General features: G+C 38.1%; 1 pseudogene across 1 annotated transcript; it reads right to left on the bottom strand.

Moving 5' to 3' along the window:
* Positions 1 to 1244: 1244 nt before the first annotated feature.
* Positions 1245 to 9659, bottom strand: LOC101300029 (annotated as a pseudogene). The gene is made up of 15 exons (XR_184136.1): positions 8881 to 9659; positions 8749 to 8810; positions 8568 to 8665; positions 8340 to 8419; positions 7928 to 7978; positions 7161 to 7235; positions 7010 to 7087; positions 6070 to 6126; positions 3983 to 4053; positions 3798 to 3897; positions 3546 to 3650; positions 3133 to 3195; positions 2714 to 2836; positions 2461 to 2619; positions 1245 to 1518 (listed from the first exon to the last, which is right to left on the bottom strand). The product of XR_184136.1 is annotated as an ATP-dependent Clp protease ATP-binding subunit ClpX-like (transcript).
* Positions 9660 to 16592: the final 6933 nt, after the last annotated feature.

Raw genomic sequence — 16592 nt, forward strand, 5'->3', positions numbered from 1 at the left:
CATAAGCCTCGCTAGAGGATAACATAATTGTTAAAGGAATTTAGACGGGGTAACACCATCCCCTACCAAACACGCCTTTAATTAGTACTGTTTTGTTGTCCGACCCTTTTGGCATGCGACAATGGGGATCTCTACAATGGGTTTCTTGTTTTGACCTTTGCCTGGCTGTAGTATTGAGTGGCGCAGTAGTCCAGAGACACGGTGGCGTAGAGCAAGTGGGATGCTTGGTCTTTCAGGTGTCCACAACGGAGCTGGTGTTAGGGTGCTCTGGTACCCAAAGCAGTTTTAATTGGGAATGAACCTTGGTCATGTCACTTTGGTAGACTTAGTTTTGGTTTCAGGCCAAAGTTGGATCTGCATTTGGGATACTTGTAGCAAGGAGTAAAAAATCGATAATTTCCGCGATATTTCGCCGAAATTTTCGTTTTTCTCACCAAACGATATATTTTTACCCTCCCAAGCATTTCTCGTCCGAAACTCCCGATATTTTACGAAACTTTCCGATATTCTTCACCATACATTGAAGGCTCTACACAGAGAGACGATAAAGATAATGAAAATTTTGTACCTCATAGGTCTTCTACGTGGTTTTAAAGTACTCATGTAATTCCATATGAAATGTATGATATGTATATAAGGCGTGATGGCCTAGTCTCCCTTTGGGTTTCCAACCATAAAAAGAAAAAGATGTTTAAAGTAAACTTTTACTTTTAAGAATTATTAACGGTTCAATACTAACTTTTTCCTCTTAACTTACTACAACTCCCTATAGTTTGGTTTAAAATTTCCTTGTTTTTCTTCAAATTTCCGTCAATTTTTTCATTTTCTTACTGAAATCGATATTTCCCCGAAATTTCCATCGAAATTTTCATATTTTAGAGGGTCGAAATTTCTGTTATCACCGAAATTTTCTTCCTTGCCTCGTAGTTAATTTTATTAAAACATAAACTCCGGGTTGTTCTTCGATTTGAGTTTGGCTCGTACTGATATGAGAAAGCCTCCTCTGCGTAGAGTAGTCCAGATTCAATTAATTTAAATTTGAACACGACTGGCTCTCTACATTCCCTAAACGTGTCAGGTTACTTTGAAACTTTGATTGACATATCAATGTCTAAGGCATCTTTACTCATGGGCTTTAGGTTCTCTAGTCCTCAAGACAGTAACTTCCTGTTCGTTGTATGCCTCTTTCAACTTGTTTATGGATTGACATCCCTAGTTAAAAAAAATACCAAAAGAAAGACAGACAAGAAAACACGTACGAGGATATTTTTCACCAAGAAATAATTGAGGACATCAAGTATACATTTTTTGCCTCCTTTCTTTCTTTTCTGGTTAATTTGAATCAGAAACTATATCATTCTATATTGGGGTATTTACAACAGATTATGAATGTTAATTTTACAAATAACAATAAAGAGATCTTACACTATAACTATGATGGTATTACTGTTACATGCTCATAGCTCTGGAATGTTCTGATTCCCCCTCTGACTCCCCTTCAGCGGCCTCCACGTACTCCTGCAAAGGTAGAATGTTCCTATCAAACACGCCTTCTGTTTGCTTATGAAACTTTTGCTCTTTCAAGTATAATAAAAGCCACACATTCTTAAATAGTTCATGCCAACCAGAAATTGTCTTTTCCATGGAACGGCTACTTTCATGAGGACAAAAAAAAAAGGCAAACCACATCATGTGGATTAGAAATTAGCTTAAAGAATGAACTGTTGACCAAATACAAGTTGAGTACTCTGAAATAAAATAAAGGACTAGTTTTTCCCAAAAAAAAATAAAAACAAATAAGAGGACTAATTTCATTTCACCTTCCGGAGTCCTGAAGTTTACACCTTAAATCATTTGTGCTCCTACACTTTGACCTTAAATCATCTGTGCTCCTACACTTCTAATCTCATCCTACGTCTCCTAGTACTCATCAATTTTGTCAACTAATGATTGGACATGATTAATGAAAACTGGTGAGTACATGGGCACCTGCGATGAAAATAGAAGCCTAAGGGTACTAGTGAATTAAGGTGTGAAGATCAATAAGGTAAATGAAATTATCTGTGGGATCCCAGAGGATAGAACCAAAACAGGAAGACACACTTGGCAAGTACACCATTCCTTGAACTCTTGAAGACTACAGAAGGTTATTTGACCACATTACTTGGCTTCCCCATGCCTTTGAAAGAATATCATCCAACTACACCGACCCGGAAGCAATCTTTAAAGAGGATTGCCAATCCCATGATGACGATACAATCTATGGGAATCTCACTTGGACTAGAGGCTGTCCTTAATATGCTCTAAGTGGCTATAATTTTGACAATTTTCGTTCCAGCTGCCCTAGAGAATTTTTCTTCTATTTTTTTTGTACCGTAGCTTGTTTCAGTCTATTCATAAAAATAAAAATAAAAATAGAAGTAAAAGGCAGGAAAACTGTAATCGCTTGCAGAATCATACCACTGATTCTTTCAGCTTTATTTCACGTAGGTATCTTTCCAATGCCCCATCCCCTCGAATAATCTTCCCTCCACATCCTAGGGAACTTCCTGAACCCACAGACTCCTCATCAACCACTACAGCATCTATTCTATCTTCTCCTGTTTTAATATCCGGAATCTGAGTCATAATCACATCAAGATAATTAGTAAATATGACATATTTCATTATTTTTATTCTAAATCATGCAGATAAGCAATGGATTCTTCATCACCTCATACATGGCTTCAGTTAGAACACTTTCCAATATCGCTCTTAATCCCCTGGCACCAGTATTCTTAGCCATCGCTTTCTTTGCCATGAGTCTTAGAGCTTTGTCCGTGAAATGCAGCTTCACCTGAAATGGTAATAACTATATCATAATCTTAACCGTTGGAACATTGAACAGGTTGTCGTTGAGGTCATGCCTGGAAGAAGTGATTGAATAGTTGATGCTTTAATTAAGTTTGCAAAACATTGTAATGAGAGGACATTAGGATGGAGAACCCACCATCCTGGCTTGTCTCCCATCCTCAATATGATATCTCTAATGAAATAATATGATTCCTTTCTCAACTCTAGTCATTCATGATACATATGCTTCAACTCTAGTACAAATCACGTGTAAAGAAAACGCAGACGTAAAGTGCTTACATTGTTCATGCTAAATAGTTTCTTGTACTGCTTACCAAGGGCATTTTTTGGTTCCGTGAGTACCTGTAAAAAAGAGAAAAGCATAGGTCAAGTAACACTCAAGAAATTCCAACGCTGTCAAAAGTATTATGGCTGCATGCTACGAGCATTAACATGACCCCATACTGAATCGAAAATCAAGCATGAACGTATAGCACTTAGTTCTACATATTACCCAAAATATTTACAGAAGGTCTGAGCTGACATAAGATGCCACTTCCCAGTGCATGGGGACGGTTAATTCCGTAAAATCTAACAAAGGATTTATTCTGTTACAAGTAATAAGCAATTTTTTTCCTGGTAAAGTATCTTGTCCTTAGGATCAAAAGCACATGCAGGGCAGTGAATCCAAACACCAATGCCTTTGTTGTTACCTCAACAAGTTGGTCTTCAGTTAATGCAGATAAACTAACTAATATTGCAAAACGCCCAATAAACTCTGGTATGAGTCCATATGCAATGAGATCAGCACTTTCAACCTGGAAATTAAAAATGCAAATTTCAGACCACATGGTACAATAAAATTTACTTAGTATCAAAAGCCAAGTAGATCCATAAAGTAAAGAAAAATAAAAGAGGTAAAATCAGTTTTGCATTTCAACAACTTTGAAAGGTCTGAATCATACCGATTCAAGTAAAGATGATGTCACTATTGCGTTAGTTACACCACCAGCTCTCATATTGGCACGCACAGGAGCACCAAATCCAATAGAAGAATCTTGTCGTCTGGTCAGAAATACAGATAGTTTCTTAACATATGTTTATGACAAAAGAAAAAGAATCTGTTTAGGAAAAATTGATACAGACATACCTCTCTGAAATGGTTTTTTCAAGATCTACAAATGCTCCACCACAAATAAAAAGGATATCTTTTGTATCTATCTGCACATCATTACATGAGTTTCAGGATCATGATATTGAAATAGTGAACTAATTAGTTGGAGAGTATACTTTTGACTGTCTTCATAGTAAAACACTTTACTTACTTCGGGTGAGTAGCTCAAGATAGACTTTGTGATATAGTATGAATAAAACATGCACTGATGACCGATCACAAGTCTGATTTTGAAAATTCAACATTGAAGTGGAAGCACAAAATTCATACAGTGCAAAGCTGTCCACAATCAGTACACAAGGTCTTATTGAGGATATTGGAAGCTGACAATGAATAACCTTAGTAAGATCACTATGACTAACACTCTACAGGGACCCTCGGCCTCAAGTACCTATTGCTTGGTATCCTTGGCTAGACAGCACTGCGCACTTGAAATAAAGGACAGTACTTCCCCTCAGGGCTCAATGGAAACGAAGGCTCATTGGTAGTCTTAGAACAAGTGCACCGCAACAGGCATGACCATGGTCTAGCATCTTAATCAGCTCAAAATTGATGCACCGCATTGCTTGTAGCCCGACTAAGAACTTGGTCAACAAAGCCCACTAGCAGCTTTTGCCTCTTGATCATGTCAACCAATACAGAGCGCCCATGTGAATAAAGTAGCTGAAAGGCTTTATTTTATCCATTTCTATCTTCCCACTTTTAACCGTGCTACTTCGTCTCTTTCTCTCTCTCTCTTCGTAATCCTCTCTTTTGTGAAGGCAATTCTTCCAATCAAAACCCAGATACAAATTCCACCCAGAAACTTCAAGCCAAGAACACACCTCAACTGATTAAAACTACAAGTTATTGCCAACACAAAAAGCTCAAAGCTTTATCTATATAGAATTTCTGTATAGATATTCCAGTCAACGAAAGAAAACCATTAAATAGTTTCTGGGTTTTTGTGGGTTTGGCTTCCTTTCACCATTACAGTTTTCTTTTGCTTTGGAATTGACACAGTATGCTCCCCACTCATATATCCTTCCCTTTTTATAATTAAGCACTTTTGAGTTTTCATATCCTTCATCTCTATCTCATCTACTGGAGACGTGATAAATTGGGATTAGGAGAAATTAATTTCTTGGATCGACCTATTTCTAGACCAATACCAGGATAAGGTCTGCATCTCCTGTCAAACATTCAAGGCCAAGAACAAGAACAAGACCGAGATCGAGGTCTGGGTCTGTTTCACAAGAGAAGGATTGGAAGAAGACAGAAACAAAGAAGAAGAGGAGAAGAAAGAGAAGCAAAAGCAAGGGCAAAACTGAGAGGAAAAAATGAAATTTCAGAGGATGATTGAAACGTGAAAGTCCTGCCTTTCACGGGTGAATGAGAAAAATGAAAGGGAAATTAATATATAGGACGCAAAACCTCTCCTTTGGCCTTTGCCATTTGCCTGTTGCGATGCATTTGCTCTTAGAGAGGGTACAGCTGCCAGCTGGCAGTCAGACCCCACATGGCATTCTGTCAGGCCATTAAACATGAACTCCCCATGATCCAAGCAATCTAGCATATGTGCACTGAAATGATGAATAGATGTCATCATTCCTTGATTCTACATCAAAGAAGGGAGAAAGTTTTCCTTCACAATTCCCCCTTTTCAAGAACTAGGGTTCTACATTTATGGTATTGCAACCTTTACTTTCCTAACCGTAGTACACAAATTTATTACTTCCAATCATCCTTACTAACTTAAACATCCAGGGTCCTTTGCTGATACCACACCAGTTGCCTTGGGGGAAACAGCCAGTAACAGGATAGCTAGGCTCACACAAGCCATCACATCACCCAGATCAGCTTTACATCCAGAGCTCAGCTTAGTACATAGGTCTAAGATGACGTTTAGGCCAAAACACAAAGATTACAAAACATGCCCATGGATCAAATTAGGAATTTTATAAAATATAAAAGAAGAAAACTAGCTAAACCTAGGTTCTTTAATACCCCAATGGGATAATTAATATGATATGAACAAATTTTCTAATAATATCTCAGAAAATTGAGACTACAAAATGTCATACCTGTATGTTATCACCCCGTGGATGCTTCCTCGCACCCTTCTCAGGAACGTTCACTATCTAAACAAAGAAGAAGATATTAGTCTTTAGTGACAAGAAGAAACTTTGATGTAAAATAAATTTAATAACTCCGACTTGCTGAGGATGTGAAAGTTCATCATAAATAGAAGCGCTTAGTGTGATATGTAGCCAGTGACAATTTGCAATAACTGATGCAACTATTATTCAGACGCTCATTGAAAAGCATCTTTTTAAATATTAGGGTTTAGGGACAAAAAAAATAATTAAAAACCCAAGTGTAAGTGTTGCTCTCCTCTTCTAATTTCATCAAACGAAGAATCCTTCTTCAAGGCCATAGCGAAGAACTAGATAGTTCTGACAAAAGCAACTAAATGGTGGTTGGGACAAAAAACGCAAGGAAGTTGTACGAGAGATAAAGTATGGCCTTCAGGCCAAGGAATTAAAATAGTTTTGGAGGATTACCAAATTTGACACCTGAAAGTTCAAATGAACTAAAATGAAATTTTTCTTTCAAATGTCAACAGCAGAGATACTTTCATAATCAAGTCATGACATACTTTCATACCTTTTTTGCAATCTGCACTGTAGGGGCCAGTGTGGCCTTTCCAAAGGCAGCTAAATGTGACATTTGTTGTAAAGTTCATTTATCTCCATTTTTGTTCATGACTTAGGTTTGGGTGCCAAATTTGGTATCTCCTTTTTGCACTTTTTAAAATTATCGTTTTTTGAACCAGTCTTGCACAATTTAAAATACCTAGAAGCTAGAAAGTGACTATCATAAATTCAAAAGACAATAAAAGGGACAATGTGGTGGAGATAACCACAGCCAACATTCAATTCGTTCCAGGCATCCAAACGTTAATTGATTGCAAAAGATAAGCTGGATAGAAACAGTAAAACCAGTATAAAACAAATCACTCACAGTTCCTTCAAGCATTTTCAGTAAAGCCTGCTGAACGCCCTCTCCGGAAACATCTCTGCTAATGTTTAAGCTCTCAGCCTGAAAATCAATAAAGAAACTAAGAATATGATGATGCCTACAAACTATGTAAAAATAAATAAAACTACAGTACCTTCTTAGTTATCTTGTCAACTTCATCAATGTAAACAATCCCTTGTTGAGCTGCTTGAACATTGAAGTCAGCTGCCTATTTACAAGATCAATTATGTGAGTTCACTGATATAACTCGTAATTAGAGAAAATGCTAGAACCTTGCAGTCAAGAGCTTAAACAAGCATCAAAAGTTCTATTTCAACTTCGTGTAAGTTGCCCAAAACTGTATTTAACTCTTCTTAGTTCCGTTCGTATAAAAAAACATCAAAAGTTCTATTGACTAAGTTGTAAACTAAAATATCAGGAACAATCCAGCAGATACAATTTACATCAAGCTTACACGTTTAAGAAAATGATTTTGGTTGAGCAGAAAGTTGCGCTGCTATGTATTGCAGTCTAAGCATTCACTAACTAGACAGAGTCTTGTTCACCTAGTCAACTGATTAATTACTCAGTTGTGTAGAACAGCCCTTGGATTTAAATCCATGGTGGAGTTTAATGAGGCACTTGGAATCAGTTCAGTTGTCTTATTATTCTCCAGCATTGGATCTAGATCTAAGGGCAGCTGAAGTAAGGAATAAGTGAGTGTAAATAGACCACTAAAAACATTTACAACTGATGCATGATATGAATAAAGTATCCGAGCCATAATTTAAATCCGGCTCTTTTGCAATTAAAAAACCAATTTTTCTTCTTGACCAAATTTAAATAAATAAATAATTTTTCCTTTAGAAGTTGACCTGCTCACTGCATGGAAAAAAAATTCACGAAGTTGATTGAACATACCGCCAATAATTTTTGCAATATTGATTCAACATCTTCCCCAACATAACCAGCCTGCAAAATAGCAGTATCTGCCTCTTTCAGTTTACCAGTAACTGTTTCAAGATATTTACACCCTATAAACATCCATCATAGTTATTTATGATTTATGAGCAGTGAGGTTTTTTCTATATGACATGCCAACTTTGTTATTCACAGTTAAAATGATTTTACATAACGTGTTAACACAATTAAACGTGTTAATTAGTGAAAGATACCAAACGTGTTAACACAATTAAAATGATTTTACAAACTACTTCAAGAAAAACTACGCAGATACCAACCTTGACCAAAATGGTTGAGTAAGTACTTAAGACTTCATGCGACTATTTCAATTCGTGAGAGTTATCAACAAATGTCTATAAAACAAACTCACCTGTGTTAAATTTGTTGCATCAGTAATGACGAATGGCACATTCACAAATCGAGCTAGTGTTTTTGCAAGCAATGTCTTCCCTGTTTTACAATATCATAGTTAGAAGGGAAGGTTAATATCTCAAGGCTTCTTGCTGTTGTATCCAAAAATAGAAATTTCATTCCTGGCTAAGAATATAGACAAGTAGAGTGCGTAAGTTGATAAGAGTGGTTCGGAATTATTTAATACCAGATCCAGTTGGGCCCATCAAGAGAACATTGCTCTTTTCTAGCTCTACACTGTCTTCTTTATCTATTGTGTTTGGACTTGCAGGTTCTGCAGCTGACCTAGAATCAAACTCCATTGGTTCAGTTATAATTATATAGTACAGCAATCTTTACCAGCAGAAAAAGGAAAAGTGCAAACCAACCCTTTGGGCAAGGAGGATTGATAAATTCGTTTGTAGTGGTTATAAACGGCTACAGAAAGCACCTGCAAGGCAAGTAAACCATGAGCATGAAAATGAAGAGAAGAGAAAGAGTGAAGGAGTGGGAATGGGAACCTTTTTGGCTCTTTGTTGGCCAATGACGAACTTATCGAGAGCCTTGCAGATCTCCTTAGGCGTGGGCAAATCCTTTCCCAAATTGGAGCCGCCCCAGGCCTTGTTGTCGCCAGCATCGGGGGCATCTCCGGTAGCCCGAATGACATTGACTCCGGGTGCGAAAGGTGGCCCGGGGGCGTATGCACGGCAAGTCCATTGGGAGGGCCAGGTGGCTCATTCGCATTAGCAAATGATCTCAAAGTGTCCCAGAAGGTTGCCCGCAGAGGATCGTCGTTTGAGGTACTAGAATTGGAATTGGTTTTGATTTTGGTGGCGGTTTGGCGATTGGAAGAGGTTGGGTTAGTGTTGGTGAGCCTCCCAATCTCCACGAAAGTGCCTTGGAGGGGAGCAATCAGGTGAGGTCGGAAGTAGTAGGCGGTCTTGCAATTGGGGCAGAGATTGAGGGCCTGATACTGAAGCTCAGAGGTGGTCTTGCCGGCGGCATCGTCCGGAGATAAGTTAGATAAGCGGCGATCGGAGAAGATGAGGTCCATGCGGTTGAAGGAGCACCGGGGGCAGTTGGCCTCTGCCCTGATTTTACGGGTGGAGCGGGCATCGCCGGAGCCGGAGCCGCCGTGATCCCACTTGTAGCGCGCCTGCACTCCGATGAGAGACTCTCTTCTTCGGCGATGATGAATATTCAAGTGGTTGAGGTGCGTGGAGATTGCGGATACTTGAGTGAACCGCTGGTTGAGCTGTGCTATATGCTTTACCTTCTTCCATCTCAGCATGCCGGACATTATCAAGGAATTGAGATTGAGATTGGGATTGGGATTGCGATTGGGATCTCCAATGCTATACTATTATTATACTATTATTACTCCAATGCAAGAGATGGGGAGGAGCGCATATCAATTGGCAAAATAGCAAGCAAACCAGAAAGGAAAGATAGAGTGGGGGAGTGTTTGTAGGAACAAAAGCTGAAATACTTCCAAATCCAAAATCCACAATCCACACACTCCTTCTCTTTCTGTTTCTGTCCCGTCTAATTTTTGACAACTTTGACACTTTGACTGTGTTCGCGTCGCGCTCTTAATAACGTGACATCTACTTGACGTATTTGGCTACCAATCCGTCCCTCTTCTTCGGCGATTGCCCTCTGCATCTGGCCATTTGGATATGACAGATTCATTTACTTGGAATGAAATTTATAAACGATAGACATAAGGAGTGAAAGACATAATGAAATACTATGTGGAAATCTCATTCTATTAAGTTGTTTACTGACCACATAAAATTAAAATATAAATGTAATATTTTGATCACTAAAATTTCTTGAGAAACAAAAAAATAGTTAGACATTTCAATCACTCCCACAATTTTTTCTATATGTTAATCTAGTTCTCTTTATCGTCTTAATTGCCTCAGTTGAGAAGTTATGTATAATTATCAAGCTGAGAAAGATTCAATGTATTGATTGTAATCATGTGGTTACATATTAATAATTTAATACAGAGGCTATGTGTGTGTTCGTGTATATTGCAATTTACATAAACTCTCCTCTATCATGATTTATCAAAATCATCTGGTCCTAGTACTATCATTTTGAGTTGTATATCAAATCGCAAGATTCAAAAGTTGAACAAATAAATTAAGGTATCAACTGATAATACTTTTTAATAATTCTATATTTAAATCAAGCAAGCAAGTTTACAATTAAAAACAAAATTAAACAAATGCAATTATTAGCATCTAAAAGAGAAGCCTCAAGAAAAAAATAAAAATTATTAGCATCTTAAACAACTTCCATAATATTATTAACATATTGAAATTAATCATTTATTATTTTGAAGAGCGCCGCTCCTCTCTGAAACCCTAGGAAGAGAGGGAATCCACAAAGTTAGATCGCGCCCGTCCGGCTACGCCCCGCCGCTGGCGACGGTCTCTGACCTCGTAGGCGTATACGGGGTTCGGCCGGATGGGGTTATTAGGTTGAGTCCTTTGGCTTGGAGATGATCGGGTGCGCTATTCCCTTTCTTTATTGGTTGAAGATTTCGATCGCCCCGGGGATGAGCGAAGATTGGAGGATGTCTGGGGTGGAGCAAGGCTTGAGCAGAGATGAGAGGTTCTCAATTTCAACCGATATGAGTCCGATCTTTTGGTTGGTCTCTGTTTCCAGGTTTAATATTGGAAGCTTTGTTTTCGTTCATGTTCTGGTTGCTCCTGGTGTGAAGCGACGGTAGGTGGCAGTCGACGGTAGTCGGAGGGGTCCAATGGCGACGTAGACGAGCTGCTAGTCTGGCAAGAAGGTGGCGAGAGGGTGGTGGCGTGGCTGAGATTTGGGATGGAAGAGCTGGGTTTTGGCCCATCTAATCATATCTGGGCTTGGATTCTTGTTGGGCCGAATTTGGGATAGGGTTTCCTTTCAGAACCCTAGTTTGGATTCTGTGTTTTAGTTTTTTAGTTTAGACTAGACTGCTTGCGGGTCTAGAGCATTTTCTTAGTTATTGAGCTTCGGTCTTTAATTAGGGTTTTGATGCTCTAGGGTAGCCTCCTCTGCGTAGGGTGGTCCCGGAAGTAGTCAATAATGATAGGTTGTGGACTTCTGGATTTGTCCCTTCATCCCATGGTCTTCAACATAGAGATTGTTTAGTGTCTACTATGTAGGTTTATTAGGTAGTTTCGTAGGATTGCCCATATGGGCGGATCATATTCATGTTGTTGTACTTACTCTCATGTTGTGATCAATAAAAATTAACGTCCTTGGATCAAAAAAAAAAAAAACATACTGAAATTATGGTATATTCCTCCTATGGTACCTGACATATGACCAGTTCGACAGTTTGGTATCTGACGTTCAAAAGAGGACACTTTGGTACCTCAAGTTATGCTTTGTTTGATAGTTTGTGTCACATCCCGACTCTTAATTTTTTACCTTATTTACTAACTTGGTATTAATAAGAGTTTTACCGTCTTCGTCAATGAGTTTATAGTTTAATTGGTCCCCAGAGGGGTTTTGGGGGACGATTATTTCTGAGGGATTATTCGTGGGAGAAAAATGTGACGACGGTAAAAATGGTAATTTTAGCTAGTAAAAGATAAATTTTATTAGGGTACTATTTTTGGAGTTGGGTTTATTTTTGGTGTGGGTTTTAAGGTGTTACACCATTTCTCTCCTCACTTCCTTCTCTCTCTTCTCTCTCGATTTCTCCCCGAGCCTCTCACTGCAGGAAGCTTCCAGCCACTCGTACGCCGCCATCCGACCACCTGAGACAGCCTCTCTGGTCCCGATCGGTCGGCCTCCGACCCAGCTCCCATCCTAGACCGGTGAGAGCTCCCCTAGCGTCGCCGTGAGGGAGAGTTGCCGCTTGAAAGTCCCAACTGCCCAAAGCTCTCTGTCGCCGGAACTTCCTCCTCCGGCCACCAATCCAAACAAGCCTTACATGGTTTTGAAGGCCTTCAACCCAGTTGCCTTGCCCTAGGAGGACTCAGTCCAGTTTGGTTCAGGTGAGGAGAACCAGTGAGTGGAAATTCTAGGGCTTTTTGTGATGCTTTTGTTTGATTTACCTAGTTAGGCTTGGAATTGGTGTTTGTGCTAGTTAGGAAAGTTGTAGAGGGGGTTGAGAGGAAGCTGCTGTTAAAATTTGGTAGGCATTGGAGGTTGCCGGAATAGGCCTCCGGCTGCCGCTGTTTAAGGGATTTTTATGGTTTTAATTGTGATATATTAAGGGGAGTTTAATGATGTGAAGTTATGAATTTTTTAAAGAGTTTTGGATAGGTTTGGGATTTATCAAAGTTTGGTATTTTGGCGGTTATTTACAGTAGAATCCGGCCGTTGGATTAAAGTTGTTTAATCTGTAGAGGGTTTATTAGAGCTGCCGGTATTTGTGGTGAAGTTTGGATCATTTCGAATTAGGAATATTGAAGTTAGGCAATGATGAGTATGGTTATGACTCACGTTTAATTTTGCCTATTTTGTATAAATATTTGGATTCTTAGTTGGGAAATTAATTTTACATTTGGAAACAGGACGTGAGGAGGCTCAAGCAGAAGAGACCTCGGATCGACGTCAGGCTTCTGCCTAAAGTTGTGAGTGGACGTTTGTTTTAAATTAAATGCATGTGATGGCCTCATATTTAATGATGGTTGATTTTTATATTGTTGATCCTTAATTTGTGGAATAATTTCCGTTTACAATTGATTTTCTACAAAGTATTTTCGGAAGTGATTATTCATATTTTATTTGTTAACTTTGCTATTTGAAAAGTTACCGAAAATGAGATTTTTCGGTGGAGCCATACGTTTATAGCTTCTTTTGTAATTGGCAATTTTCATTATTTTGGAGAGTTACCGAAAATGAGATTTTCGGTGGATATGTATAAGGATATTTATGAGAAGAGTATGTATATAAATACTAGCTAGCCATATGTGTCTGTCCACCTTAATGGCGTAGTATATAACCGCATTATGGTGTGACGTGAGCGTTGGACGCGAGCGTAGTAGCTCTATATGAGTGTCTAATTCATATAGGGGGTATGGGCACATATTTATACACCCGTCTGTCCACCTTAATGGCGTAGTGTAGCACCGTATTAAGGCGTGACGTAAGCGTTGGACGCAAGCGTAGTAGCCTTGTATGAACTTCTATTTTTCTTATATTTTCATAAGAATTCATACAAGGAGTATGGACGAGTGTAAATACATACATATACATATATATTTGTATTTTAGCCTGAGAGGCTCTATTTTATTAAGTTTTGGAGACTGGCCGGAGCTAGTCATGTATTTGCCAGTTCGTGAGTAGAAAGCTTTGAGCTGTCGCATGCAGCATAATTTCTATGGAAATTTAAATTGGGAAAGCATAAATATTTTCATTAAATTCATTTTTTTCCACTCACTCTAACGGTTTCAAATGTTTTCCTCTGGGCCCTTCGTTTTAAAAATGCCCAATATGTAGGTTAGCATAGTTGAGGTCGGGCGTACATGGAGACGAAGAATAATCAATAGTATAGCTTCCGCTCATATTTCTATTTCTAGTTCCTATCTCCTCTAATAGAGTTGCTCTGAACCTGTGATTGTTGTTTATGGGATTTTTTGTTAGATTATTAAATATAAATCGGGAGATGTTATGATTTGTGGGGAGCACGTAGGCTCCAGGAGTTTAAGGTTGGATTTGGATTTTCAGAAGTGTTTGCAGGTTTTATTAGGAAGGGTTGTCTATTTTCAAGGGAGGTTATGCCGAATTTTCGGTAAACTTTCCTTGGAGGTGGTCCCCGCAGGATTTATTTCGGGTTTCAGGGTGAAATTCGGGGTGGGTCCTGACAGTTTGGTACTTAATTTTTCAGTTAAATATGAGGGTAAAATTGACAATTAATTGCTATTTTAATATAAACATATGTGTCTTGTGGTTTAATAGGTATTAGCCCCATAATCTACATCCATTAAAATATATAAATTAATGTTGTGGTCAAAACACATCTGATTTTTTTTTAAATCGAACATAATTGAACTTATATTTAATAAATTTAGTCATTGTGATCTAAACACTTACGAGACTACTTCATTGAGCTATATCTATTTAATTCATTAAAGGTAGTGTCATTGGTGTTCAAATCACAAATACAATTTTCTTAAACATAAAATTAATTTATGTCATATTCAATCAATCAGGACCTTTCCAGTAAAGGGTCCCTTTTTTGACATATATGAGGGATGAGGGATTACACCAACTTTTCGATCACAAAATCACCATCTTCACCGTTCAATATGTAGTTCTATATGAGTAGATCACTTCTGCAAATTTTCAGAAATTGTGGTGATCGTTAAGGCATTCAAAACTACGATTTATAATTATAAGCATGAATGATTCAGGTTTGGCAGATTTGGTTCGTTCATTGATTTAATCTTCTTCAACACCTTAAAGATCACCAAATTGGCTAAAAATTTACAAAATTAATCTATATATAAGGACTAACAAACTGAACCGGTGGAAATTCAAAAATAAAATCGAAAAGTTGGTGTAATCCCTCATCCCTCATATATGTAAAAAAAAAAGGATATCTTAGTGGAAGGACCTTGTTAAATCAATAGAACCAAAAAACATAAATGCATGTTTATTTGCTCCAAAAACACTAAGAAAATAATGCAGACTCAAGACTAACGGTTATCAACCTATTTTATTATGTTTATATTTATAAATAACATTTAAATGTCAATTTTACTCTCATAGTTAACTGAATGAGAAAATTTTAAAATAATACTTCAATTACAAGTCATTCATCACATTGGTGTATCAACTTCAAAAACTATTAGATTAGTACCCTAACATCAAAATTTCGACCTACTATAAATATATGCCGTCTTTAACGGCATTAAACATTCATCTTCTTCAGGATATTTTCGTCTCTTGCTGTTTTAACTAGATTTTGAGGTTTCATTCCTGATTCAACCAACTATTATTTCCTCACCTCAACAAACAGCTATCAATCCCACCACTAAACTCTTCATCAATGCAGCCAACACCATAATGTAATACCTAATCCCTACTCCCCAATTCCATCAAACCCATAACATCCAAATTATCTACTTCATCAATTCAATCCACAGCCTTATATTCTCAATCCAACCCCAAAACCCCTCCTACCCAATTCCTCATCCTGTGCACTTTAGATTGAAAATCACTATTATTGATGGGGATCAAACTACAAATAGATGTACTTGGGACGAGAAGTCGTGGACTGGATTTCTTCATCTTTGGAGTAGGCAACTTCTCTATCTCCTTCTCTCTTCCTCCCCTCACTCCTTTGTACCTCAAACAACCTTCAGTCTTACACACCTATGAGTTTTTGCTTTGGTTTAAAACTTTAAATTACCAATTTGTTTGTTGGGTTTTTGTATAAAATATGGATGGTGAGGGATATGAGTTTATTGTATTGCATGGACAGTTAAAAATGCTTTCTGGGTTTTTGCACGGATTGAGCCAGAGAGTTTTTAGGTTTCTGGCACGAATAGAACCAGAGAAAAAATCATACAGGCCGGCACAACCAAAAAAAAGAGAAAGAGAAAACAAAAGGATAAAATTGTCCTTGAGATAGTTTACACAATGATAGACTTGACACTGTTATTGACGGAGGGTACATTAATTGTATTGGGATTAAATGTTGAGGTACCGATCTAATAGTTTTTAAATTTGGGACATCAAAATGATGAATGACCTTTAGTTCGGGTACTGGAGCTACTAGAACAAGTAAATCAATACAAGAGTTTCAAATGACTTAGTACAAAAACCTCAATGAGGGAAAAGACATTAAGGATGTCAAGACCCACCCCGGATTTTACACCTTAAAATCCGAAGTAAACCCTGTGGGGTCCACCTCAAGAGAGATTTTACAAATTTCGGCATAACCTCCCTTGAAAATGGACAACCCTACTTGATCAAAACCAACCTGCAACACACTTCTAAAATCATATTCCAACCTTGTACTCCTAGAGCCTTCCTGCTCCCCAAGTTCATCACATCTCCCAAAATACATCAAACCTTAATCAACTAATAACAATCTCAAATGGTCATCAGAGCAAATCTAATAACAAAGGAAAAACATAGATAAAAGAGCAAGCGAAAGCGGTAATATTGATTATGCCTCAACTCCGTGTACGCCCGACCCCTTATAAGCTAACCTGCAATTTGGGCATTTGAAACCGAATGGCCCAGGGGAAAGTAATTGAAAAACGTT

This window comes from Fragaria vesca, linkage group LG2 (assembly GCF_000184155.1).
Source record: "Fragaria vesca subsp. vesca linkage group LG2, FraVesHawaii_1.0, whole genome shotgun sequence".
Lineage (NCBI taxonomy): Eukaryota > Viridiplantae > Streptophyta > Magnoliopsida > Rosales > Rosaceae > Fragaria > Fragaria vesca.